This window comes from Felis catus, chromosome D3, assembly GCF_018350175.1.
Source record: "Felis catus isolate Fca126 chromosome D3, F.catus_Fca126_mat1.0, whole genome shotgun sequence".
Lineage (NCBI taxonomy): Eukaryota > Metazoa > Chordata > Mammalia > Carnivora > Felidae > Felis > Felis catus.
In genome coordinates this window covers 17,345,370-17,371,602 of record NC_058379.1, presented here as the reverse complement: position 1 = coordinate 17,371,602, position 26,233 = coordinate 17,345,370, and the positions used below count along the sequence as shown (strand labels likewise).

Sequence of the window (26,233 nt, the reverse complement as noted above, 5' to 3'; positions counted from 1 at the left end):
AAAAGCAAGAGCTGCACGCTTAACCCACTGAGCCACCCAGGCGCCCCAGGAACTCACTTTTGTTAGTACCCCCTTTGTCCACCCGAACACTGAGGCTCAGACAGGTGGTGTCATCCACCCAAGGTCAGGCAGCTCCTAGATGGTGGCTCTGGGATTTGAACCCAGGTCTATCTGACTCACAGAACCCCCATGCTCACCATTGAGTTTTCGGGGAAGGAGAGGTTCTAGTCCCAGGAGGGGCTTCTCAGCAAGCTCTGACCTCTGGGGACTGTCACGCCTTTTCTTCTCTCAGTCAGCTGGTCCTTCAACAGCTAGATAACGTGTTGAATCCTTATTCCGGGTCGGGCGTGATGGCTACAAGGCTGGATAAAGCTTGGTCTCCCCTACTAAGAGCCACGATGGATGCGTGCACATGGTGCGAGGTGAGGCCCAGGGAGAACACGTAAAGCTGGTCCTGGGGTGGGGTGGCCCCCCTACGGTGCCCCTGACAGCATCGCATAGGCTAACCATCCACGTCAAAGCTTTCCAGTCTCATTATGATGCACCAAGGGGCTAAAAGCAAGAGCTCCCCATGTCTGAGAACCCAAGGAACGGTCCCCATCACACAGACTAGGAAACTGATGCCCCCGGACAGAATGAGACCTGCCCAACGTTACAGAGCAGACCCAGAACCCCAGTCCCTTCACTCCTTCCTCTGAGTTCATCCCACAACGTCACCGTCATGGCTAATGCTATGTGCCAACTTGACCAGGCCGTAGGATGCCCAGACATTTGGTCAAACATTACTCTGGGGGTGTCTGTGGGGGGTGTTTCTGGATGAGATAAACATTTGAATCAGTAGAGGGAGGAAAGCAGACTGCCCTCCCCAGTGTGGGTGGGCCTCAGCCGATCCTTTGGACGCATCAGTAGAATAAAAAGGCAGAATAGGGGCGCATTTGCTCTCCCCTCCCCACCAGTCCCCCCCACCCCCACCCCATTTCCTTCTGTCTTCAGACTCAGACTTACACCGGCACCCACACCATCGGCTCCCCTAGGTCTCCAGCTTGCCGACCACAGATTAGGGGACTTCTCCACCTCATAACTGTGTGAGCCAATTTCTTGTAACAAATCTGTCTCTCCCAGCCTCTGTCTTATACATATACGCACACGTACTCGTAGTATTCTGCAAGGCACTTTTAGGTGGTGCATGTATCAGCTTTTCTTAAAATGTCACTAGTTATGTAATTGTTTTGATGGGAATAGTGAGAAAAATTACGCGAGAAAAATCACAAATGAACATCAAGCCTCGGTTTTACATGTATTGTCGCTTACAATGACGCTGAGTAAAACAGTGAGATGATGTGAGAGCCATTTAATGGCACATATGCAGATCTGGGGAAATTCTTTTTTTTTTTTTAATGTTTATTTATTAATTTTCGAGAGATAGGGTGGGAGAGAGTGTGGAAGCCGGGGGGCATAGAGGGGCAGAGAGAGGGAGACACAGAATCTGAAGCAGGCTCTAGGCTCTGTCAGCACAGAGCCTGACACGGGGCTCAAACTCACGAACTGTGAGATCGTGACCTGAGTCACGTGACCTGAAGTCGGACGCTTAACCGACTAAGCCACCCAGGTGCCCCAGATCTGGGAAAATTCTTGAGGCCAAATCAAGAAGTGGTGGAGTCTGGGAACATGATGAATCCAAAAAAGAGACATTAATAGAGGGGATTTTAGATTTCTGGGCATGGTGGTAGGAATACGTTTTTCCCTCTGAGAAGATTCTAGAATGCTTTAGTAGTGGGCAGAACTGGCAGAATAGCGGTTCCAAAGATGTCCAGGTCCTAATCCCCAGGACCTGTGACTCTGTCACCTCACATGTTAAAGGGACTTTGCCCATGGATTGAACTAAGGTCCTGAGGTCAGGGAGATTATCCTAAATTATCCAATGGGCCCAGTATCATCATAAAGGTCCTTGTAAAGAAGAAGCAAATAAGGCAGACTCAGAGAAGGAGATAACGACAACAGAAGCGGAGACCAGAGTGGCACGACTGAGCAAGATGGAAGGGGGTATGAGCTAAGGAATGCAGACAGCTTCTAGAAGCCGGAAAAGGCCAGGACCTCTAGACCTCCCCCTGGAGTTGCCCAAAGGAACTTGCCCTCCCAACACCTTGATTTTAACCCCATGAGACCCATTTTGGCTTCCACCCTTCAGAACTGTAAGACAATAAATGTATGCTGTTGCCACCCATCAAGTTGGTGTTGATCTGTTACAGCCACAACAGGAAGTTTCCAACAGCTTCCAACACCCGGGGTGGGGGGGCTGAGCCCTCCCTTGCAGGGCATCTGCCTTCCCTCCCTCATCAATGATGACAATACCTTCACCCTCTGGCTCCCACTGGGTAGGTGTGCGGCCTCACGCTTCACCGAGACTAAGGAAAGCCTTCCAGAACTGAGGCTGGTGGGGACATCGCCTGTCTCCCCTCTTCTCCGCCACACTCTCCGCCTGGGAAGTGGTCCACACGGACCCCATCAACAGGCTCTCTGGGTCTCTGGCTTCCACCAGTAGCACAGCAGGAGGTGAGAAGGTGGGTAGTGAGCGGTCAGGGCACGCCTTTCCCCAGCCCTGCTCTCTCTGCGGGACCCCCAGGGTTGGCTGGGCCCCTCTACTGGATGAGGCTGGCTGAACCCCAGCTCCTGGAGGTGGTCCTTCCTACACAGCTATTTCCAACCTCCGTTCCGGACCGGCACGGGGAACAGCTTCCTCTGTTACTCACCCTGGGGTGCTGTCCCATCCCTCGTGATTTCCCCACATCACCCACCCCACATGAAACTCTCATCCTCTGCCCAACGTGAGTGATCCCTTCCTGCCAGCCTCCCGACTGATACCCCAGACAACGCAAACATGACGCAGGCAAGTTGAGTCGCTTGCCCGAGCTCCAGAACCAGGCCACGGGAGAGCCGGCGCTGGAGCCTGGGTCTGCCCAAAACTCTCCGCCAGAAGTCGGCCCGGGGTGGCCCACAGGCTGTAGGCTACAGACAGCCAGGAGACGACCCGTATTTACCTATTTTTCTATTTGAATTCATTGCCCACCTTAACGGACCTGCAGCTCTTGAATACAAACCCAGAGCTCCTGCTTCTCTTAAAAGAGAAAATCAACCAGCACCGTGCTAAGAGCTTTTGTGGGTTAACGGTTTAACCCTCACAACAGCCCTATCAGGGAAGTGCTGGCACTAACCCAGGTGTCCAGAGGGGGAAACTGAGGCACAAGGTCACACCGCTTGGGTGAGGTCACTCAGCTAGCAGGGGGAAGAGCTCGCATCTGAAGCTAGCTCTCCGATCAGCGATCAGCGGTGGTGACTGGAGCGGTCGGAGGTGGCACGGGCTCCCTACCTCGCCACATCTGTGACACACCTGCCTGGCCCCTGAGGGCGTGCGTGTGCAACCCCTGCCCTGGGCTCTTCCCCGTCTCCCTCTCCTGGAGGCGGTGAGGGAAGAACACCCAAGCCCTCCCCTCAGGGCCCTGGGATGGACCGGGCTCATTCCTGGAGTCACCTTTATCCCAGGGCAGGACCGGCCACAGACAGGCGGAACCCCTCACGCCACAGCCGGCTCGCGGCTCGCCGTGCAAACCCTGCTCACCCTGCTGCCGCCCAACCCCGACTTCTCCAGCCGCATCGTGGATTTCTGGTTGCGTCCAGCGCCGGGCTGGAGCCGGGGAGCATGTGCTGCCCAGCCCTGTGCCCAGAAACACAGAGCCCTTGTTCTCCTGGCCCCCACGCTGCCCCGCTCGGGCTGGACCCTTGCCTCGGCCTGCCTGAATGGGGCCTCTGACTTTGTCCTTCCTTGGGCACCATCCCCTATCAGCCCGCCCGCCCATGGGCAGAGGCACTTCCTAAAAAAAAAAAAAAAAAAAAATTCCCTGAAATCGGAGCTGGCAGGGCCTCCTTCTCTTAGCGCACGGCCTTCGGAATGGGCAGTTTTGCTGGGTTTTGTTTCCTCTCCTTCTGCTCCTGGCTATTCCTCCAGTTGCTGCCTCTGAGGGTCCCAGGAGAGGAGAGGCCGGCTAAATGCCCTCATTGTGAGAGAGACCGAAGCACCCGGACGCCTTGAGACGGGTCCAGGAGGGCAGGGCCGCCCGCGAAAGGGGATCAGCGGCCCTCTCTCATCACTGAGCAGCTCCCCCCGTCTGGCCCCGGTGTGGGCCGGGGGAGGGCGGGGACAGAGAGAAGGGAACTACCAGAACGAGCTGGTCGGACCTCAGGGGAGGTGAGCGCAATTTCTAGAAAGAAAAAAACCAAAACGATGAGGAGTGTTATCTGGCCGAAGAGAGCGATGAATTGGGCCATTAGGCTGTGGGGTAGGTTTTCATCTTCCAAACTCCCAGAGATTAGAAATGCAACTGGATTAGTCCCAGGGAGCACCTCGGTGGAGTCCCCGGCAGGCGTGTGGTCACTCAGTATTTGTGCGGTGCCCTCTCGTGCAAGGCGTTCTGGGAGGTGCCTGGAGAGAGCGCCACACGGAAGGGGGCACCAGGCAGAGTGAGGCCTGGATGCCAACCCTTGAATATGATTCTAACTGGTTACGTACCTGGGCAAGCCCCTCCCAACGGAGAGGGTAGGTCAGATGATCATAGCTCATCCACGTGCAAACAAGAAAAGAGTTCTGGAGGTAGATGGTGGTGATGGGAGCCCAACATTAGGTACAGCTGACCCCTGCAAACAACACGATTCGGGCTACGTGGGTCCATTTACACACAGACTGTTTTCAACATACACAATACGGTATGTGAGCGTATTTTCTCTCCCCGATGATTTCCTTAGTGACGATTTCTTTGCTCTGGCTTACTTTAAGATTATAGTATAGGGGCGCCTGGGTGGCGCAGCCGGTTAAGCGTCCGACTTCGGCCAGGTCACGATCTCACGGTCCGTGAGTTCGAGCCCCGCGTCAGGCTCTGGGCTGATGGCTCGGAGCCTGGAGCCTGTTTCCGATTCTGTGTCTCCCTCTCTCTCTGCCCCTCCCCCGTTCATGCTCTGTCTCTCTCTGTCCCAAAAATAAAATAAAAAAACGTTGAAAAAAAATTAAAAAAAAAAAGATTATAGTATATAATACACATATTATATATAGTATAACATATATACAGTATGATACACATATAGTATATAATACACATATATAATACACGTATATTTGACATAACACGTAAAGTACTGTGTTAATCGACTATTTCTGTTATCGATAAGACTTCCACTCAACAGTAGGCTATGAGCAGTTAAGTTTTGGGGGAGTCAAGTTATATGCAGATTTTCAATTGCAAGGGGGGGTGTCGGCACCCCTTAACCCCAGAACCGTTCAAGGTCAACTGTTTTAATACAACTGTACACTTAAAAATGGTTCAGATGGCAAATTTTATGTTACGCGTACAGCTGACCCTTAAACTCAGGTCAAAGGAGGGACCGAGGGCCACATCGCAAACCTTTCAGCGGCTACGCTGGGAGGCTGGTTCATGGCTCCAAACAAAGGGGCTTTTCTTCCAGAGCTCACGGAGGTCCACCCAGAGCACGTGCCCAGACTGGCCACGCTAGGCCACGGTCGCCACCCACATAAAGTGCTGGGGACAGTGCCAGCACATTTAGGTGACTAGTAAGTAAGTACTTGCTCACTAAATTTCCATATGAGGAGTATACAGCCTAACAGGGAGGCTCCATAATGTTCATGGTCTGGCTGGGGCTCCACAAAGAGGTACTTAGTATGCTTTGGATTCCAGGGGCTCCTGGGTGGCCCAGCCAGTTAAGTGACTCTTGACTGCGACTCAGGTCATGAGTTCATGGTTCGTGGGATCAAGCCCTGCGTCGGGCTCTGTTCTGGGTGTGGAGCCTGCTTAGGATTCTCTCTCTCTGCCCCTTGCTTGTGCACGAGTGCTCTCTCTCTCTCTCAAAATAAATAAGTAAACATTAAAAAAAAAAAAAAAAAAGAAGTGAGAGAGCTCCCCTCCATCTCTCGGGAAGGCTGGGTCTCAGCTCCCTCATCCGTCCAGCAGGCTGTGCACACGGCTTGGGGGCTGGCTGGGAAATCTTAGGTGGTGCTGGTGTCTATTAAATGCTTCCGCTCCAGGCTCATTAGGAAAGCTTCTGCACGGAGGGCGGGAGGAGAAGAGAAAATGTGGGGGAATTAAAACAATCCAAAGCAAACCAAAAGTGCAAAGCGACTGCTGCAATCCGCTTCCATCCCAGCGCTGAAGGGAGCTAGCGTGGAGTCCTACTGTCTTTGGCTGACAAGAAATAAAATCCCCTCCATTTGCTCAGGGGTGTGCTGACCTCACCTCCCAGGCAGGTCGGCTGTGACGCCCCGGGCCCATTCGGCCCAGTCCCCTGCCCCTGGCTCCGTTGAGATCAAGGTTGAGGCAGCAGAGGTTTCTCTGGCCAGGGGGCCTTGTGAATTTCACAGGCAGGACGCTGGGAACTGCAGCCTTGATAATTAACGCGTCAGTGGGAATTTGTGATCACTTGTCCTCAGCAGACAAAAGGGAAAGGTAAGACTCTTCGGGGTGATGCCATTATCTGGAGTGGGCCGCGGGGGGCGGGCTTATACTTGCTTACAAGTCGGCCTCAGACTCCAGAGTCACACAGGCCCATCCCCGGCTGTGCGCTCAGGGCAGCTCACTCCACCTCTCTGAACCTCAGAGTCCCCACTGATAAAGATGGGATGATGCCAGTAATCTCATGACGTCGTCGGGGCCTTCCATAACACGATCCATCCTGGGGGGCGCCTGGGTGGTTCAGTCGGTCCAGCGTCTGACTCTCGGTCTCGGCTCGGGTCACGATCTCACGGCTTCGCGAGTTCGAGCCCCGCGGCGAAGTCTGTGCTGCAGTACGAGGCCTGCTTGCGATTCTCTCTTCCTCTCTCTCTGCCCCTCCCCCACTCGCGCAGTCTCTGTCTCCCTCGAAATCAATAAATAAGCTTAAAAAAAAATGTTTTTAAAAATCAGGCGATCCGTCCCAACCACGGTGGCTGGCAGGCAGCAAGTGCTCCGTAAATGGCAGTCATTACGATATGAGGGTGTCTGACGCTTGAAAAAACACTCTGAATTTGGTTTCTAAAGACCCAGGGTCTAGCCTGGTTCCACCACCCACTCCTGTGAGGTTTTTCCTCACATCACTTAACCCCTCCGACCCTTCTCTGCCATACGATGAAAGAAGTACAAGCCGTGGAGAGGATTACGACGAGGACCGGGATTATCACTCTGACAAACACAATGGCAGCTGTGGTTATCGATCAAGCCGACCGCTTAACTACTTCCCAAATCCTTCCCTTCCGTGCAGGCTCGGGCCGCTACTCCCACTCATTCATTCAACCAACAACTGTTCAGGAGGCACCACTGAGTCAGGCTCCACATTCCAGGCGCTGGGGGGAGACGACGGCAAAGGACCCCAACGGGAAACCAACGTTCCAGCACGATGGGGTTTTTTTTTTTAATATATTTTTTAATGTTTATTTATTTTTGAGAGAGAGAGAGAGAGAGACAGTGTGTGAGCGGGGGAAGGGCAGGGAGAGAGGGAGACACAGAATCCAAAGCAGGCTCCGGGCTCTGAGCTGTCAGCACAGAGCCGGACGCGGGGCTCGAACGCATGAACTGTGAGATCGTGACCTGAGCCGAAGTCGGAGGCTTAACCGACCAAGCCACTCCAGGCGCCCCTCAGTGCAACAGTTCTTAACTGGGGGTGATTCTGTCCCCTTCCCCTCCTAGGGACACCTGCCCACGTCCGGAGATGTGTCTTCAGCTGTCAGTGCCTGCGGGAGGGGACGCTACTGGCATCCGGCAGGTAGAGGCCAGGGATACCCCTCAACATCCAACAATGCACGGTAAGCCCCGTCCAACAGAGAATTACCAGGTCCCAAACATCAACAGCCTCGAGACTGAGAAACGCCATTCTCTGGGAAAGCAGCAGAAATAAACAAAGTCAGTCAGTCAACCAAAGGGGAGATTGGAAGGTGGGAAGGGCTGTGGAGGAAGAGCCAAGGTGGGCCAGGATGCCAGGATGCCAACGGAGGAGGTGAGAAGTGGCCAGATTTACTAAAGGTCCTTTGGGGGGCAGGAGAGAAAGCAAGAAGTCAGAGGTGAAGCTTCGCGCCTGAGCATCTGGAAGGATGAGGAAGTGGTCCTACCCAATGGTCCCTTTACGTCCACTCTTACCTGCCCCCTCCCCCCGTCAGTCTCCTCCTTTGTCCACATGGCAGCCAGGACCGTCTTTAAATAGAAACTTGGTGCCTCCAGTCCCCTGCTCTGTTCCCTCGCAAGGTTCCCAGAGGCCTGGTGGATGCCCACCCTGACCCAAAAGGTCTACCGTCACATGCCCTTTCTAGTTCTTGCTTCCCCTCCAGCCCTACTCACCTCCACCCTCCAGCCACAGTGCATCTGACTCACCTCCTCACCACACCAGGCTCTGTCTGGCGTCTCTCACCTGTCAGGAACCCCACCTCCCTTCCCCCCCCCCTCCCCCCGCTGCCCTGACCCTGCCTGACCCTATTCCTCCTGCCAGGTCCCAGGTCACTCCTGCCTGACCCTATTCCTCCTGAAAGCCTCAGTTTAGATGCCACCTCCTCCAGGAAGTCTTCCTGGACCCCCTCTGCTGGGTGAGAGGTCTCTTCTGGGCAGGCTTTCACACCACCCAGTGCTTTCTCCCCTGAAGTGGTGATCTCCTGGTTTGGATCTCCCTGCCTCCTCTGCCAGCCTGTGAGTTCTGTGCGAGTGGGCATCAGAAGCATCTAGCTCACCCTGGGCCAGCCATCCAGGTTTGCCTGGGACCCAGAGGTCCCCGGGATGCTTAGACTTAGTGCTAAAACAGAAAATCCCAGGGACACCTGGGTGACACAGTCGATTAAACATCCGACTTTGGCTCAGGGCATGATCTCGAGGTTTGTGAGTTCAAGTCCCACATCGGGTGAGCTCGAGACCTGCTTCACGTGAGCCCCGTTCCTTTCTCTCTCTCTCTGCCCCTCATGGGATTCTGTCTCTCTCTTGCACCCTCTCTCTCTCTCTCAAAGCAAAACCAAACCGAACAGAAAATCTCAGACAAACCAAACCCAGTGGATCGCCCCAACTGCATCCCTGATGCTTTGCAGAGTCTAGTCCGAGGTAAGATCAATTCACGTTTGTTGACAGAATGGCGAGCAGGAGATTTACGTACGTTTCCTAAATGGATGGATGAAGTTCGTCATCAAGGAGTTAATAATCCAAACCATGAGCCAGACTTGTAGAAGCCTCTGGAAGCCCTTGACCCCATTCCATTCTGGCCCAAGCTCCAAGGTCCGGTAACAATCACAGCGTTCCTGCTCTCCGGCCAGGGCCCAGATTCAAGATCAGGATCCAGGCCCACCCTCCTGTCTGCACAGAAAGGGAGGTCAAGGCCATGGGCAAACAGCCAGGACAGCAAGTCCAAAGACCTAATTCTTCTGGACCTCTAGGCCAGCCCACCCTGGGCAGCACTCAGCTGCCCCACCTCGGGGCCCCACGGCCTGATTCTTATCCCGTCCCAGCCCTGTTATCTGACCCCTCCATCCAGGACAGCGTATCTCCCTCTTTTGGTAGCCTACAGAACCAGAAACTCGAAAACGCTTCTCGGGTTTTATTTTTCTCCTTCTTTCGTGTTTTCTTTTTTTTTTTTTACTTTTTCTGGGCCAATCAACCCTCCAACCTTATCACGTTCTGAAAAAAGGGGCTAATCGTGTCCTCTGGCCAGGTGGAATGGCTTAAACTCGGTGTGCAGGCACCCCTCAAACACTGAAGTCGGGCTTCTATTTCAAGCCTGTTGTAATGAGAATCGTATACTATGGGATCATCCGGGAGCGTCTGGTTTGCCCGGCATTGCTCTTCTGTGATCCACCCTTTTGTGGCAGGTAGCCGGACCGTGTTCCTTTTTACTGCCGTGTGTTATTCCACGGTGCGACGGAACTTCCCCTCGCGTGGCTCTTTTACCGTAAAGGACATCTGGCTACATTTCGGCTTTTTCACTCTAATGGTGTTATTATATGAGCATACGCATACCCTCACATACCTATCGTGACAGATTCACCAGGAAGTAGAGAATATATACATACACCCTGATTTTTGTGGAGTCTATCATCCCAAAGCGGAAAAGAAGATTAGAGGCGGTCTCGTGCCACGGCGGCAAACACTGCCAAGTGGTCTTCCAAAGCGGCCGAGCTAATTCACGCTCCTGCCGGCAGTGTGTGAGGGTCCTCGGCCCCCCTTCTGTTTATTTTTTTTTTAAGTTTTACTTATTTTGAGAGAGAGAGCGCGCGAGGAGAGGAGAGGCAGAGGGACAGAGAGAGAATCCCAAGCAGGCTCCACGCTGTCCGCACAGAGCCCGATGCGGGGCTCGAACTCCCAGACGGTGAGATCGTGACCTGAGCCAAAACCAAGCGTCGGATGCTTAACTGGCTGAGCCGCCCAGGCGCCCTCAGCCCTCCTTTTAAATTTCAGGGAATAACCACACCCTTTTGCTGCACCGTGTGGCAGGTTTGGAGTGTGAGCCCAGCAGGGGGGCTCGGGGGTGTTGTGACCCTCACCCAGAGCAGACAGTCCGGTAGAGGCAACACGGGGCAGTTTAAATCGTCACTCAGCGCTAGAATCACAGACCCTGAAGGGCTGATCCAGACTTTGGAGAGCTCATGGCAGGGGAGATCTGACCCAGTCTAAGGGAGCCCCAGAGGAATTCTCAGAAGCAATGCTTCAGCCAAGACGCAAAGCAGGAGCTGCAATCAACCAGGTGAAGAAGGGTGGCGATGGGGAGGGAAGCATGCCGGCCAGATGACACAGCGTGTGCAAAGGCCCCGAGGTGGCGGAAGGGAACGAGGTCTTTTCAGGAGCGAGGGAAAAGAGGGCCAGGGAGGTGAAGAAATTTTCCTGAGGTGACACAGCATGTTAGCAGCAGAGCCGGGTCCAGACTCCGCAGCTAAGGGGTCCTTACACCCATCGGTTTGGTGTATATGCCCAACTGATTCCCTAAGGAGGTAGGCCCCCTCTCCGAAGAGCCACGACCTCTGGATGCACACAGGCTGGAGTTCAAATTCAGCTCTGCGTGCCCTCACTCTGTGACCTCGGCGAATCCTCTCACTGCTCAGAGCCTCAGTTTCCACACCCGTACAAAAGGTGATCGTGACGGTAAAGCCGCAAGCCTCAGGCTGCTGTGAGCAGAAAAGGGCGTCTGTGCTGGGAAAGGGCCTGGTATGTAGTATATGCAGTATGTTTATTAGTACATGCAAACTAATGCAGAAGGAGCAGGACCAGCTCCCAGGAGAAGCTGAGCTTTGCTGAGTACCTACTCTGCGCCTGACCCCTCCTCAGGAGGCAGGAGCTCCGAGGATCCCCGTCACCGAAGAGCACACAGAGACTCAGAGAGGCAAAGTGACCTGCCCTCAGTCACACAGCAGAGAGTGGGAGCCAGGATTGAATCCTCCCTCACCTGGAGGGACGGCGGTTGAATTACCTTCTCAGCCTCTGCAGGGGAAGGTTTATACCAGGAACTCAACAGTGTGAAGCAGGAAATCAGAGAGAACACTAATAATCTCAAGCAGCAAAATGAACCGCGTCTAAGCAGTTGTTCTCACAGAATTCCATCCACAGAGCCTGTTACAAACGGTACAGCTCACAGTGTAAAGGTCCCCCTGTGACCATCCAAGAGGATGCTGAACGTGCATGACCCCGGTTTCCAGAACACTGAGCCGGGTGTGTCTTCTGAGGTCATCCACAACACAAGCTCTCTACGATTCAGGCAGGACAGGCTCCGTGTCCCCTTCGCTGGGGACACCTGACTTTACAGCACTGGTCCAAATACACCCACGGACATGCTTGTTTGGTCTGTCCTGTGTGTTACAATCAGTATTTCCTACTATATGAAGGGACCATGAATTTGACTAAAAACTTGTATGTTTCTAATAACTTCACAAGTAGCATTTTAAAATCTAGGACAGTAACTGTGCTTTTTTTTTTTTAAATTTTTTTAAATGTTTATATATTTCTGAGAGACAGAGCACAAGCGGGGGAGACACAGAATCCGAAGCAGGCTCCAGGCTCTGAGCTGTCAGCACAGAGTCAGACACAGGGCTCGAACTCACGAACTGCAAGATCATGACCTGAGCCGAAGTCAGATGCTTAACCGACTGAGCCACCCAAGCGCCCCTCTGCTGCTTCCTTAGTGTGAGGAGGGATGGTGGGGGGGGGGGGGGCAGGAAGCTTCTTTGTTTGCATATACTAATAAACATGAAAATTATGTTTAAAAAAAAAAACCAAAAAATAAAATAAAATAAAAACATCTGAATTTGGTGGCCAACATTTACAACTGGGTGAATTTTGCGTAAAGCCTCGGAATCCTCTGGGCGCCTGGGTGGCTCAGTCGGTAAAGCATCCGACTCTTGATTTTGGCTCGGGTCATGACCTCACGGTTCATGGGTTCAAGCCCCACATCGGGCTCTGCGCTGACAGTGTGGAGCCTGCTTGGGATTCTCTCTCTCCCTCTCTCTCTCTCTCTCTCTCTCTCTCTCTCTGCCCCTCCTCTGCTCTCTCTCTCCCTCAAAGAGTAAACAAACAAACTTAAACAAACACAAACCTTGGAATTCTCCTGGAAAAAACAGTGGAGACAGGTGGCCACCCAGGGCTCCGCACTCCCCTGCGACGGTGGGCTGGGACTAGAAGCAAGAGCCTCTGAGGACGAGGCAGCTGGTCTCTGCTTCACTACTGTCCCTCTGCTCTGTCTCCTTCCCCTGGGACCCGCCCGCCCCTGAAAGGGTCTGCATATGCGACCCCTCCCCACCTCCCCTGAGCCATCACAGCTTTTGGCTGGTCAAGTGACACAAGAGGGGAACCTGTTATGGACAGTGGCTTTCAGAGCTGGAAGGGAAGGGACAGGTCCAAGGCTCGCAGCAGTCAAGGGGACGTCCAGGCCGAGTCTCCTGGGCAGGGGTGTCCCCATCACCCTAACTACTTGCAGAGCGCCCCCACGGCCCCCACCCCACAGCTTCTAGAATCCCGTGCCGGTGGCAATCATCGCCATGGCAATACTAACGCGAGTCAGCACATACCGAGGACCTCGCGTGCTTGAACTCACTTCAGCGCCCCAGCAACTGGTGACAAGCAGACGGCCTACCAAGAAGTCATTTTAGTCTGCCCAGCATTCACTTCCCCTTCTTCGGTTCCCCGGGTCCCGATTTCCCTTTGGGGACCCATCCCTCTCCCCCTGTTGGTCTTTGTGGCTTAGGAAGCAGCCAAGAGTATCCGCCCCACCCCCACAAGGCTCCAGGGGTCACGTGACTTAGATTGGGGGCCAACTTACGTGTCTCTGTTTCTTTGGCCATGGCGACTGGCCCCAGGAGGCCCCAGGGCTCAGTTCCAGCACTTGCTGGAACCGGGCTTGCAGCTGGCACCATGTGAACATGGAGACACTGATGGGCATTTGTGCCCAGAAGACAGCCAGAGCCTGCCTCGGTAGGAAGCGCACACAGAGAAAAGGAGAGCCAAAAAACCGTGAGGGAGGGAGGAGGAAGAGAGAGAGAGAGAGAGAGAGAGCGAGCGAGAGAGCTGTAACACAGTTGAGCCCCTGGACCCAGCCACACCTGAAGCTAACCTGCTAGTTCCACGAGCCCAGATGTTCCCTTGCGTGCCTCAGGATAAGAATGTAGTGACGTTTCAGTTGAATCTTCTGTCTCTTACGACCAAAAGAATCCTGGTAAGTATAAACACTAACGTCATTTCCATTTTACCTGAGTGACCAACGGCAGGCTAAGGGGATTGACGTAAATTACCCAAGGCCACACAGCTGTGAACTGCTAACAATGAATCTGAGCAAGATTTTGCCCTAAACCTAAAGCACTTAGGTCAGAAATCTCACGGGTCTCTTACGGCCATCCCCGCGCCGCTCGGAGCCCCGAGTTGAGGATTTTAGGGACAGTGTATGCGCAGAGCTGCTGGGAAAACTGTGGTGTGTCGGGAAGGCCAGGAAGGGAGGGGCGGTGGCAGCATGATGAAATATATAATTATTATTTAAATCAGTTCAGATGCCATATGGAGGAAAATCCAAGCTTCCCGTGGCATTTCCCCAGTGCCATTTTTAATGCTCTCTTATCGAGACACGGCTGGGATCTGTTTTTCAAAAAGAAAAAACTCCTTTAATTAAAAAAAAAAAAAAAAACAAATTCTCTAATAAAAGCTAAAATAGCCTATAGGCCATCAGGTGACAATGGAAGGAAGACGGGGCATCTCTGCAACTTAAAGCAGATTAAAAAACTAATTTGTTGACTCTTTTTTCCGAAGCTCACCTCTCCCTTAGAAGGCTGTGTGTTTTGCATAATGAGGCTGAAATCCTGAAATCACTGCTGTCCGCTCAGCTCCCTCTTTGTTGGGATTTCAATGGGCTCCCACCTCACAGGGGGGTGTGGGGTTTTTCTTGCGGCTCTGACCAGGATTTAATGGAATCGTTTCACACTCTGCGCTTAAAATCTTTACAAGGCTCTCCACTGCTAGAAGGATAAAGGACAAAACACATACGCAGTCCACAAGACCCTGAGAATTGTCCACTTTCATTGTGTACCAGCTCCTCCCCACCCTAAAAGCCCCGGCGTCCATGTCCCTGGTTCACGCCACTCTCCTTCCTACCCCAGGACCTTTGCACATGCTGCTTCCTCTGTCTTCCCATCCTTCGCCTGGTTAATCCTGCTCAGCCTTCGGATCCCAGCTCATTTTTCTCTTTCTCAAGGCAGCCTTCCTTTCAAAGGCCCTCATCTGTGCCTTCCCGGTGCCAGGCACCTTGCTTCCTGACAGTTACTTTGAGTTGTAACCATATGCAGGACAGCGTCTTGTTTTTGTCTCCACAGTCTTCGCAGGGCTTGCATACAGCAAGTGCTCAACTAAAAACTTGTAGAGCAAACAAACGGGTGAACCCCGCCGGGGGTCGGCATGCCACGGATTCTCTCAACACCAGGACTTCCCTTTCCCGCGTCCACAGCCCCGACCCATGTTCTCCCAGCTTGTCTCAAAAACTGCTCGCATGTCCGCCTTTGGGTGTGCATGGCGCCCGAGGCAGGAGACCAGGCTGAGAAAGACTAGGGGCTCTAGGGTTGAATCCGCGTTCGAGTCCCGGTTCTGCCCCTCTAGCCTGTGCCTTGCTAGATTCGTTGTTGTTGGATGGTTTGCCAGCTGGAGTCACCTTCCAGGGCTTAGCACGGAACCGGGAAGCTCTCGTATGAGGTAGGCACCCAATAAAGGAACGCCGCATAAATGAACGGATGCCCAAATGTGCCTTCGAATGGAAGAGGATGCTCAAGTTCAAAGAGAGAAACTTCCAGGCGATGCCCCAGCTGGTCTCAGGAAGATGCAGCCAATGGCGGCCTCCTTTCCCCCACGGGTCCTGAACAGAGGCCCAGGGATACTTTAATGCCAGGAGACACCTAAGCTACGCCCACGTGAGCAAACGACTTGTCTTTCTGGCTTAGGTGATCACACCGTGTACTTACTGGCCACCGGGCGTGATCTCGCCGGATCCCCGTAACAACTCATCCCAGCGGGCAGGATCGTTCCCATTTCAAAGATGGGGAGACGGAGGCACGGTGGTGCGCTCTAGCAACTTGCCAAAGATCGCCCAGCGGGTTAAGTGGCAGAGCTGAGAACCGAACGCAAGCCTGTTCAACCGTGCAGACCAAGGTCTTGGTCCCTGCTCCAAAATCAGACCGGAGTGAGGCAGGCCACTGGACACGGGTGTAGAAGGTGCTGCTGTCCTTCTCTGGGGCCGTGGCATCGACTAGGCTGGCTCATCACCCAACTCCAACCCGGTGTCTTGTGCTGGAGGGCCTTTCTGCCCGCGAACCAGCGGACAGCCAGAACCCCGCCTCGTAGTGCCCCCGCCAGCCTGCTTTCTGCAGGCGGCTGGCTCCCGAATGAGATACACGCGACGGAAGCAAACGTCCCAAGTCGGACGCCGGGCACAGACAGAGGTGCTCTGGGTTTTCAGCAGCAGCGTTAGCCCGTTTGCAGCTGCACACCACCCCCCCCACCCCCCTTTTACAGATGAGAACACTGAGGCCAGAGATGGAACCGCTCACTGGCTGTTGTGAAGAGACCGGCACTGGAACACCCAGATTTGCCTGGGTGTTTCAAAGAGTGTTTATTTCCTGAGCTCCCACCACGGGCCAGATACTCTTCTAGGTGCGGGAAGATGTCACTCACTCAACACCGTAAGAAACGAGTTCCGTCTCAGAGAATTTTCAGACACCTGAAGCATCGTACACAGAAACATGTATCAGTTAACCACGGGGACTGAAGTATTTTATACAATGAATGATGCTTCACCCTTCGCTCTGCCAACCGAATGGGGCTCACTGGTCCTTAACGCCATCACAGAAGCCAGCACCTTTGCTGTTCTCCGACAGGGCACACGGTGTGACACTGAGCGGGAGAGAAGAGGACAGAAGGGGACAGAGGATTCCAAGCGGGTTCCAGGCTCTGGGCTGACAGCAGCGAGCCTGACGCGAGGCTCGATCTCACAAACCGCGAGATCATGACCTGAGCCCAAGTCGGATGCTTAACCGACCAAGCCACCCTGGCGCCCCTTCATGCTCATTTTTTATAATCTCTTCATCTGTACCTTGTTCTCAGGCTGCCAGCTGTCACTCCTGGCTGCGGTCACCATGTTTTCTCTACCCACCCACACATGTCCAATCTGCTCCCTCTAGAGGCTACAAGTCTGGGAAATCAGGTCACCGAGCTCATCAGAATGGTGTGCAAAGTATGAGTAAATAGTCTCTGAGCGAGAAATGCTGGCTCTTTCCTGATAGAGACACTGTGGCAATTGAATGGGATGCCTTTCTTGTTCTATTTTTTTATATAGCAGAGTTTCCAGGAAATACGGCCGCAGTCATTACAGTGTTATGCTTAAAAGCTTTATGAGAATGAAAGCAAGTCCGATGGTTCCAGAGGTTCTGGATTTTCTCTCTGTCCCACAGGATGGGCATTCAAACGACAAAGAACCCAGGCCATTCGCTCGTCAATGGACACCTTGCGCAGGGAGACATCAGGGCCATCCCGGCACAGTAGGGCTCACCTTCGGGACAATCTAAGAGAAGGAGAAACACGAATGGTCTGCCGTCTCCAGAAACTACGTGGTTCATCATGGCAAACGTCGTGTGGCCCCAGCTTCCTGGAGGTCCAGGGGCTGTGAATCTGCCAATGCACACAGTCCTAGCACCTCAGGTCCATGTGAGTCACCTGCCCTTCAGTGTCCTGAGTTGGGGGGGGGGACCCTCTGGCCACGCACGGTCACTCACTCCCACCCAGACCGCAGCCTTGCCCACAGACCTGCGCTGGCCATCATCAGGCCTGTGAGAACGGAGCCCGGTCTGGCTCGTGACACGCCTACGTTAATAAATCACAGGGAAGAGAAGGCGGCCTGCCTCTGAGGGGTTCCTGAAATAGCTCATCGCCTCCACCTGGGAAAGCCAGTGGCCACACAGCAGAGGGGGGACACAGGAGAGGCCGGGCACACAGGTTTTGGGGTCAGTCAGACCTGGGCTCAAACCCCAGCTCTGCCCCTTACTGGCTGTGTGACCCTGCTAAGCGAACGAACCTCTCTGAGCCTCCGTGTTCTCGCCTGAAGAGACAGGGGTCCTTTAACTCACAGGACTGACTGTCACCAAGGACTCAGTCAGAGAACAGCAGTGAAGCTCTGATTCACCCTACAAACGGAGGCCAGGAGAATGATTCCCATTAGCATCACCATCATTATTCTCATCCTCAGGAGGGTCCGCAGAACAGGATCCTGCAGGACAACCCTGGAGCAGAGGCACAGATCTTAAGACTCTGGGGCTATGCCGCCTACGAGAAAGAAAATGGGACCATCAAAGGGCTTACTGGTAAAGTCCTTAGCAATTACGTTATCATTCCTCTCCCATTCTCCAGATGGAAAACCCGAGGCCCAGAAAGGGGAAGAGACTTGCTCAAGGCCACAAAGTCAAAGGGTGGCAGAGTGGGCACCCAGATCCTTCACTTCCCATCCGGAGGCCCTTCTCGTCACCTGCGCTCTCGGGGCTACACAGAGAATTTAAAGGAATCAGCAACCTTAACAATATACCTGGGAGCTGCACTAGAAACTTGAACACCTGGACGTGAGAAGCACACGGGGCCGGGCCCTCCTGCCGCCTAGGACTCCAGGATGCATCTGTTGGAGCTGGAGGTGAGAAGAGCACCCAGCTATACTCCAGTCGCCAGGTATTAAGACCCTAGTCACTGCTTCCCACTGGCTGGATGGCCCTGGAGTGTCTTCCCTTCTCTGGGTCTACATCTCCCCATCTAAGAATTCTCCAAGCTCATAAACCTCTGGAGTTGCTACCCTCTTCCTGAGCCCCTGGAGGCAAGCCCCATGTACCACCTGATCCACAGTGATTCAGCCAAGTGCACTGACTTCTTGCCTCCCCACTCCTGGCTGACGCCCAGGACCCTGGCTGGGCTTTTTAGCTCGGAGGTCGGCAATTTTTTTTCCTGTAAGGATCTGATACTAAATATCTCAGGCTGTGCAAGCCATATGGACTCTGTCACAACTACTCAACTTGGCAGTTATCGCCGGAAAGCAGTTATAGACAATGTATTAATGAATGGCTCACCTGTGCCCCAATAAAACTTTATTTATAAAAGCAGTCTGTGGATTGGAGTTGGCCTGTGTTTACCAAGCTCTGTTCTAAATCGTTCCAAGTGGGGTCCAACGCCTCCTCTGGGACTAAGGTAAGTAGCTTTTCCTGGTTTGCATGGGATCCTTCTGGTTTGGGCACTAAATCCCGCCTCCTGAAATACCTCACAGTTTCAGACAAAGACGGTTATTACCCGTGACCCCTGGTTTCGGCTACCTCGGCATTGCTCTGGTTATGACATTCAACTGTCTCCTCCATAAAAAAGAAGAGGAGGAGAAAGAACATGAGGAGGAAAAGATACCGTTTATAGGGGTTTTCCACGCGCCAAGCACAGTGTGAAGGACTTAGTCAACATGACGACCTTTGATTTTTCAACAGCCAGACGGGAGGGCTGAAGCTGCTCCCAGGAAGAGGTCAAGACTAGGCTGGATCCCAGTCTCTTCTGCCTCCTTCTTCCTCTCCAAACTGTAGGCGCCTGAGGACAGAACTGGGGTCTCTCACCTCTGTATCTTCTGTGCCCAGCACAGAACAGGACAGTTGTAAGATTCTGAGCCAATACGGATTATCAGCAATCACTGATGCTGAGTGAATGAATGTGGGAATGAATGAATGAATGAATGAATGAATGAATGAAAAAATCATTCCTCGATCTAGACAGACCCTTCCCACTTCGATGACATGATTCATTCCTGTCTATCCAACCTCCAGGTGCATTAAACGGAAAAGGCCAAATGTATACCATGCCGTCAGACCTGCCGAAAATGCCTGCGGGCACTGGGGAGGCACTATGACATCATCGTCTTTAAACACGTGTCTCAGGGGGCGCCTGCTTGGCTTGGTCACTTAAGCGATCTGCTCTGAATGTCAGCTCCGGTCATGACCTCATGGTTCACAAGATCAAGCCAGGCATCGGGCCCTGCACTGACAGCACAGAGCCTGCTTAGGACTCTCTCTTTCCCTGTGTCTCTGCCCCTCCCCTGCTTGCGCTCTCGCTCCGTCTCAAAATAAAGAAATACGCATGAAAAAGATTTTTGAAAAAATGGTCTATGACATCAGAGATCTGGGTGCAAATTCCCGGGATGCCTCTTCTGGGCTGTGAGATGGGGCAATCTGTGGTAGATTACAGGAGAAGACAGTAACAGAAAACTACCTCCCAGGGCATTGGGGCATGATGTCTGGTCAGCACTTCCCAAAACATCATGCATCATCATCCTTATCACCGCTGAGGTGGAGACGAGCGGAAAGCAAGGTAGGAAGGGGGATATCCACGGTCAGAAGTACAGGTATTCATGACGCAGCGAAACAGTTGGAAATACAGACTGCTGGTAACTGCATCGGTTAGCTACAACCACAGTAATGGTGCGTAACAAACAACCATAAAACCCCAGGAACGCACAATAAGGAGCATTGACCTCGCTAACCTGCTTGTGGCCAGCAGGAAGGAGCCTGGCTGAGCTAGGCTCTTTATTGAGGTTTGGGCTCAGGGTGGTTGGACTTGTGTTCATTCTGGGGCCAGGCTGAGGGGCACCAGCGGCCTTGGGGGAGCTCTTCCCTTAGCCATGGCAGAAACGCACAAGGCCCCTCGAGACCTAAGCTTGGAACGGACCCACAGTCACGTCCACCTCCCGCTAATGACCAAAGTCAGTCACGTGGCCAAACCCAAAGTGAAGGAGCACCCTGAGGGAGAAAAATGGCAGAGCCTCACAGCTGAGGGCAGGGGTACAGGCCAGTGATGTTTCTATACCCCAAAAACCAAACACCAGCCAAAGCTCGGAAAGGGGGCCCGACACCAGCCCTGCCCTCCTCACCAGCTTCCTGTCCTGCCCCTGCCTATCAGCATGTGGTCAAAATCTGGAAGAGACCCCAAGCGCTCAACACTTGCAGTCCTCAGGGACCCCATCCCCATCTTCCCAACATCTGGACCTGCTCCGGGGAGCCATTAATCTCAGGCAATTTCTTTCCTCACTTGATTTGTTTATTTAAGGAAAACAAGTTGCTCCTAATTAGAAACACTGCTGTCGAGACGTTCAGTGCATCCTAGGCTGCCTATTTTCAGACCTTCTGCCTAAAATTATACCTGCGCTCTTAACATCTGTGAGTTTTTCAGCAACCGTCCTGAGCGCGGGCTTTGGGTGAGAGAGACCCGAGGTGCCAGGGCGGGGGGGGTGGGGGGCAGCGGTACAGGGACTTCAGAGCAGAGGCACTTGAAAAACTGCACACACAACGTCACGACAACCTGCTCGGAGCTGGCACAGAAGCAACACCTGGTGGGTGCACAGCACAACACGGTCCCAACCTGGGGGGGGGGGGGGGCAGGGCGAAGAGTGGTTTTATTGTTTTTTTACTGTTTTATTTCTTTTTGAGAGACAGAGCGTGAGCGGGGGAGGGGCAGAGAGAGAGAGAGAGACACAGAATCGGAAGCGGGCTCCAGGCTCCGAGCTGTTGGCCCAGAGCCCAACGCGGGGCTCGAACTCACAGACCGTGAGATCATGACCTGAGCCTAAGTCGGACGCTCAACCGACTGAGCCCCCCAGGAGCCCACAAAGGGCAGTTTCAAAGGTTCAGAGATGTTTTCTGTTGAGAAGCTCTTGGTAGTGCTTACACCCCCCCCCCCACGCACCCTCGTGGACACTCAGACATACCTACAGAGATGCACATGCTCAGAACACACACACACACACACACACACACACACACACACACACACACACTCTATACATGGAGAAATCCTACCACCCCCACAGACAGGAAAATACACCCCAGGCACACACACACTCAGAAACTCACTCATACACAGCAGATGTGTGCAAAAGGTACACCGCAACCCCCCAAACACACGTTCAGAGACACCTGCACACGGACACATGCTCAAATGGACACTGCAACAAACACACCAGTACCGACCCTCAGAAACACACACGTACACGCAGAGATACAATCAAGCGTGCAATGCCACACACAGGCACACACGCCCTCAGAGAAACACGCATATACACACGGGGATGCACAAAAAGTTTACCCTGCCACACACACAGGCAGACACCCACAGAAACACACACAGACACAGACGAGCTCACAGAGGTTGCACCCCAACAACCAGGTCCACACACGTACACAGAGTCGGGCAAATGTGCAACGCTGTATACACATGTGCACAGACACAAAGGCATGCTGGAAGACGTGCAGGCTCTAGGCGCGTACCACAAGTCCACACCACATCCTTGCACACGCGTGCAGGCGCTCACAAACGCCCCCACACACAGGTGCAGGCAGCTCGCACAGCTGCTAAAACACGTCGCACCCAAGCAGACCCGCCTGGCCTCTCCGACACACGCATCGCCACACAGACCCGCCAGACCCGCGTGTGCAGCCGAGCGGCCGGGCACCTGCCCGGTCACAGACACACGTCCAACGCGCATACACCCAACGGCTGCACGCTCCCAAGTGTGCACACACACCCACGCCTGCTCTGACTCACGCAGGCACCCGTTCCCTCGCAGGCACGTGCACACACACACACACACACACACTCGTAAATCCACGGACACGCAATCTCACAAGTACGCACCCAGCCTGACACTATTCACGTGCGCACACACACGTAAGGTTTCTACGTAAGTCAGACTCCCGTGAGCCCATGTGCACAAACCTGCGTGAGAACGCACTCGTTTACACACGTGCTCACACACGGCATCGACACACACACACCCACGTCCTACTCCGCCAAGAAAACAAAGTGCTCATTAGAGTCCTAAAAGTCAAGGCCACGGACTGAGCGAGCTCCCCGCAGAACGGCCTCTGCCCGAGTCCCTACCGCACGCCCACGAACTCACTCCGGGGCGGCCGAGGTGAGGTCTGCCTTCCCCACCAGCGGGCTGAGCATGGACCCAGGGGAGCCCTAGCGTGGGGAAGGACACAGATGTCCCAAGCCTCGGAACCAACTCAGAGAGAAAGAAGACTGACCCATCTACTGCCTTTCTCGGCAATCTCAGAAACCCTTCTCCCTTACCCCCCACCCCCACCCCCCCACCCCCCACGCACACACAGCACTTTCCCTGGCGCAGCTGTTCCTGTAGGGAACAGCAGCTTCGCCTGTTCCAACAGCCTCAACAGACCGGGTGCCTGACATCCAGACCCCCTGAACTTCCTGGCCCCGGGTCCCTACACAGCCGCAAAGTTGAAGCCATGGAGACAGCTTACCTCCACCTTCTGTCGTCATGGCGACGCAGCAGCTGGGTGCAGGCATCCCTCCCAGACCTCCCCGAGCTCCCCTCTAGGAGCTGCTGGCCCAGCGGAGCTCTTATGAGGAAGCAGTAAGGGGGTGGGGATTGCAGGTGTCAGCTGATTGGAGAGAACAAGGGCCCTGCCCCCCCCCCCCCAGTCGCCATCACCTGGCGCTCAGGTGGGACGGGGACAGCCTCCACGGGGGAAAACGGCACCCGCGTGCTCACACACGAGACCCGAAAAGAGACAGCCCTGCTGCTGCCTGCCCGTGTCCGTGGAGCCCCAGTCCTCACCAGACTCTACAGTAAGCACTTTCCACGCACCATGTCGGTCCCCCACCCACACCCTTCCTAACAGGAACAGGGAACTCCCCGCCGTACAGAGACGGCCGAGGTTCGGAGGGCGAAGCGACTGGACGCACTCAGACGCCTCTTACACACCGAACTACGTTACGCGGTTTTGAAAACCTCATCCCTGACGAGCGCTCAGGGCCGAAGAGTGTCTGCACTAGGACCTCCGAGGACACGTGAAATCTCTCCATCTTGCAGAGGCGGCAACCGGAGCCCAGGGAAGTCTAGCGATTTGCCCAAAGTCACACAGCAAACTGACTGCAGTCTGGCAGCTCCGTCTTCTGACCCACAGACCAGGCTGCCCTGGGCCAGCGAGCACCAGCCTCCGACCTCAGGTCTCCGCAGCCCAGGGAGGCAGCTCCTAGCAGGGTCCCAGGTCAGAATCCTAAGCAAGAACAGAAGGTCCTGAGACCCCTACCTCAAGAACAGTCCCAGAATCGCACAGCGATGCCATTCCCCGGAGGCAGAGGCCCAGCCCAAGCAGGACCAGCGAACTATTTCCACCCTTCAGGTCACAGTCAGAAGCACTTCTACTACCTGCCTTACCGACCAACCAGTCCATCGAGATGACCCGAGCCCTAGGCTGTAGCCCCGGCTAAGAAGCACGATGCATCTAGAAGGCTGGGACCACTGGGGTGGCTCCAAAATGATCCTCAGAGACCAGGTGGCCTCTGTAGACCATGCTTCTCGTTAGGAGGAAGAATAATCTGGCCGAACTCATGAGCTATGTGCCGGGCTCGGCAGAGCCTCGAGGGATCTAGATTGCGGGGGGACTACCCACTTCCCCAGAGCCACAGATGACGATGCCAGGAGCCTCTACCCAGCTGTCCATTCCAGCCCCTTTTCCACACAAAGTTGGTCCCTCCCCAGGCTCTGAACGGTCTCATTGAGCGGCCCAGGTAACTTCCGCCAAGTCTTTTGCTCATCTAAGGAGCTGCAGTTAATGGGAGGTGATCCCCACCTCTCCTAGTGTGTCCGCCAAGGAGATGAGTTCCTTCCTGGGATGACACTTGGGGCCGTGGGCTTCTGACTGCGTGGGTCCCCCGTCCCCAGTCCTCTCCTCGCCTCCTGACACACACAGGGCAGGAATGGACAGAAGCAAGCCTGCAAAGCACTCACACAAAGCCCGTCCCCTGGGCAGCGCTGGATGCCGGCTCCAGACGCCAGGAAACCGCATGCACCCCAGCCATCACCGCAACGAGCACCTCGTAAAGCCAAACTGGAAACATGACCAGCTCCTTCTCCCTCGGAACTCTGAACTGGCCGAGAAAGGGGGCTAATTCGCGAATTAAATTAAAGGGGCCCACCGCCTTCCCCGTGGCCCAGCTGAGCCTGAGAAGCCTCGAGTGCCTGCCTGCCTGCCTGCCTTTGGGGACCCATTGGGATGCCCGCAGGAAGGCCGCCCGGATGAGCCGGAATGTCCCACCCTCTGCCAGAGGAGAGAAAGTTTGTCATTTACCAACGCTGGGTTGTCACCACTCGCTCGGCTTTTTCCCTACACACCTGACTCCGGGCGCCGAGCCCCCAGCCTGCGGGGAAGCGGCTGGACCTGGAAGCCCGGTCTGGGGGCAGCAGGAATCGTTTCGCAGCAGCTCGGCGCCCCGCTCCCCTCCGGAGCCCTCCCGCCCGGTCGGGGCGCCTCAGCCCTTACCTGGGGTCGCGGCCACTTGCAAACTCTGCCAGCGGAGCCCAGCAGGCGCCGGGGTCTCCCTCCGCGGCTCGCGCGTCCCGCTCGGCGCGCCCGCTCCGTGGGCGCCTTCCCGGCTGCCAGCTGCTGCAGTGGCATCAGGGAAAGCCGAGTCCGGATTTCCTCGCTGGCCGCCGAGCCCGCTCCGGCCGGGGCCCCGGGGGGCGGGGGGGGGGCTAGCTCTCCGGGGCCGGCGCGAGGGGCGTCCTGCGCGCCGCCAGCGGGAAAGTGGAAGAGTGTGCGTCCTGGATTGCAGCAGCGGCGACAGCGGCGGCCGGGGGACGAGGAGGCGGTGGCGACGCCAGCCGGCGAGCCGGGGAGGCGGGCGGGCGGCGGCGCGAAGTGGAAGCCGGGCTCCCGCGAGCCTGGCGCCCGGGCGGGCGGGCGGGCGGGCGGCACTGCGGGCGCCCCGCGCCGCGACGAGGCCCCACGCGGGCACCCGGCCCGGGGAGGGCGAGCCCGGAGCGCGCCGGGCGCGGGCGGCGGCTGGGCGCGGGGCTCCGGCCGCCTCGCCTCCCGCTCGCCGCCTCGCGCGCTGCCTCGCTCGCCGCCCGGACTTCCCGTCTCCGGCCCGAGCTCCCCGCGCCGCCGCCGCCACCGCCGCCGCCGCCGCCGCCGCCGCCAGCAGCGCGCCTCGACCGGGCGCGCTCCTCGCGCGGAGCCACAGCACCGCCGCCGCTTAACTCCTTGCGTGCCACCCGGTCTTCCCGCGGCCGCCAGGCCTCCCGGCCTCGGTCTGCCCGCCTGTAAAATGGGCTCGCAGACCCGCTTCCGGGGTGGTTTGGAGAATTAACGGAGCCGATGAGGCGAAGGGCCAAGCTGCTGGCATTGAGGAAGCGCCGAATAGCTGGCAGAGGGTTTGCTCCTGCTGCTGCTGCTGCGTTCAGGAGGCTTCGCAGGTTACCTTGCAAATAGCAACTGCCACAAAGCGCAGTTGGGTCCGTTGGTACTTCGTCTCTTGTTTTTACAGGAAGTAGGCTGACGCTGTGTGCCCTCGAGCTGATCACTTACCCTCTCTGAGCCTGTGGCAGAAGATTCCTTCTGAGCTCTGTGACCCTGGGTCTCAGCACCCCTCTGAGCCTCTGGATCGTCCTCTGTAAAGTGGGAGTGATAGAGATACTGCCCACCTTCAAAGGAACTCCAGCGAATCTCCCGGAAGGGAGCTGCTGTCCTGAGAACCACCATGGAGAGAGAGCCTCCTAAATGCCAAGCACCTGGCCAATGTGGTTTCAAATACATCATCGCCTTAAGTCATGGAAACCGCCCTAGGAGGAAGCTAGTTCCAAATCCAGTTTTTCAGATGAGAGATTTGACCCCCCCCCCCAGGGG

The 26,233-nt window shown here is 55.2% G+C and overlaps 1 protein-coding gene across 8 annotated transcripts in view; it reads right to left on the bottom strand.

Annotated features, from left to right (window-relative positions):
- WSCD2 (WSC domain containing 2) overlaps positions 1–25,263 on the bottom strand; it is a 116,682-nt gene extending 91,419 nt beyond the window's left edge. For 2 of the 8 annotated variants that reach the window (XM_019814635.3, XM_045041186.1), the window contains exon 1: positions 24,869–25,263. The gene's annotated coding sequence lies outside the window, so the exon portion shown is untranslated. Of the gene's footprint in view, positions 1–4,564; positions 4,702–22,843; positions 22,953–24,868 lie in introns of those variants that run through there. The other 6 variants (XM_045041181.1, XM_003994869.6, XM_045041187.1 and 3 more) reach the window with 5 other exon arrangements.
- Between the last annotated feature and the right edge of the window lie 970 nt (positions 25,264–26,233).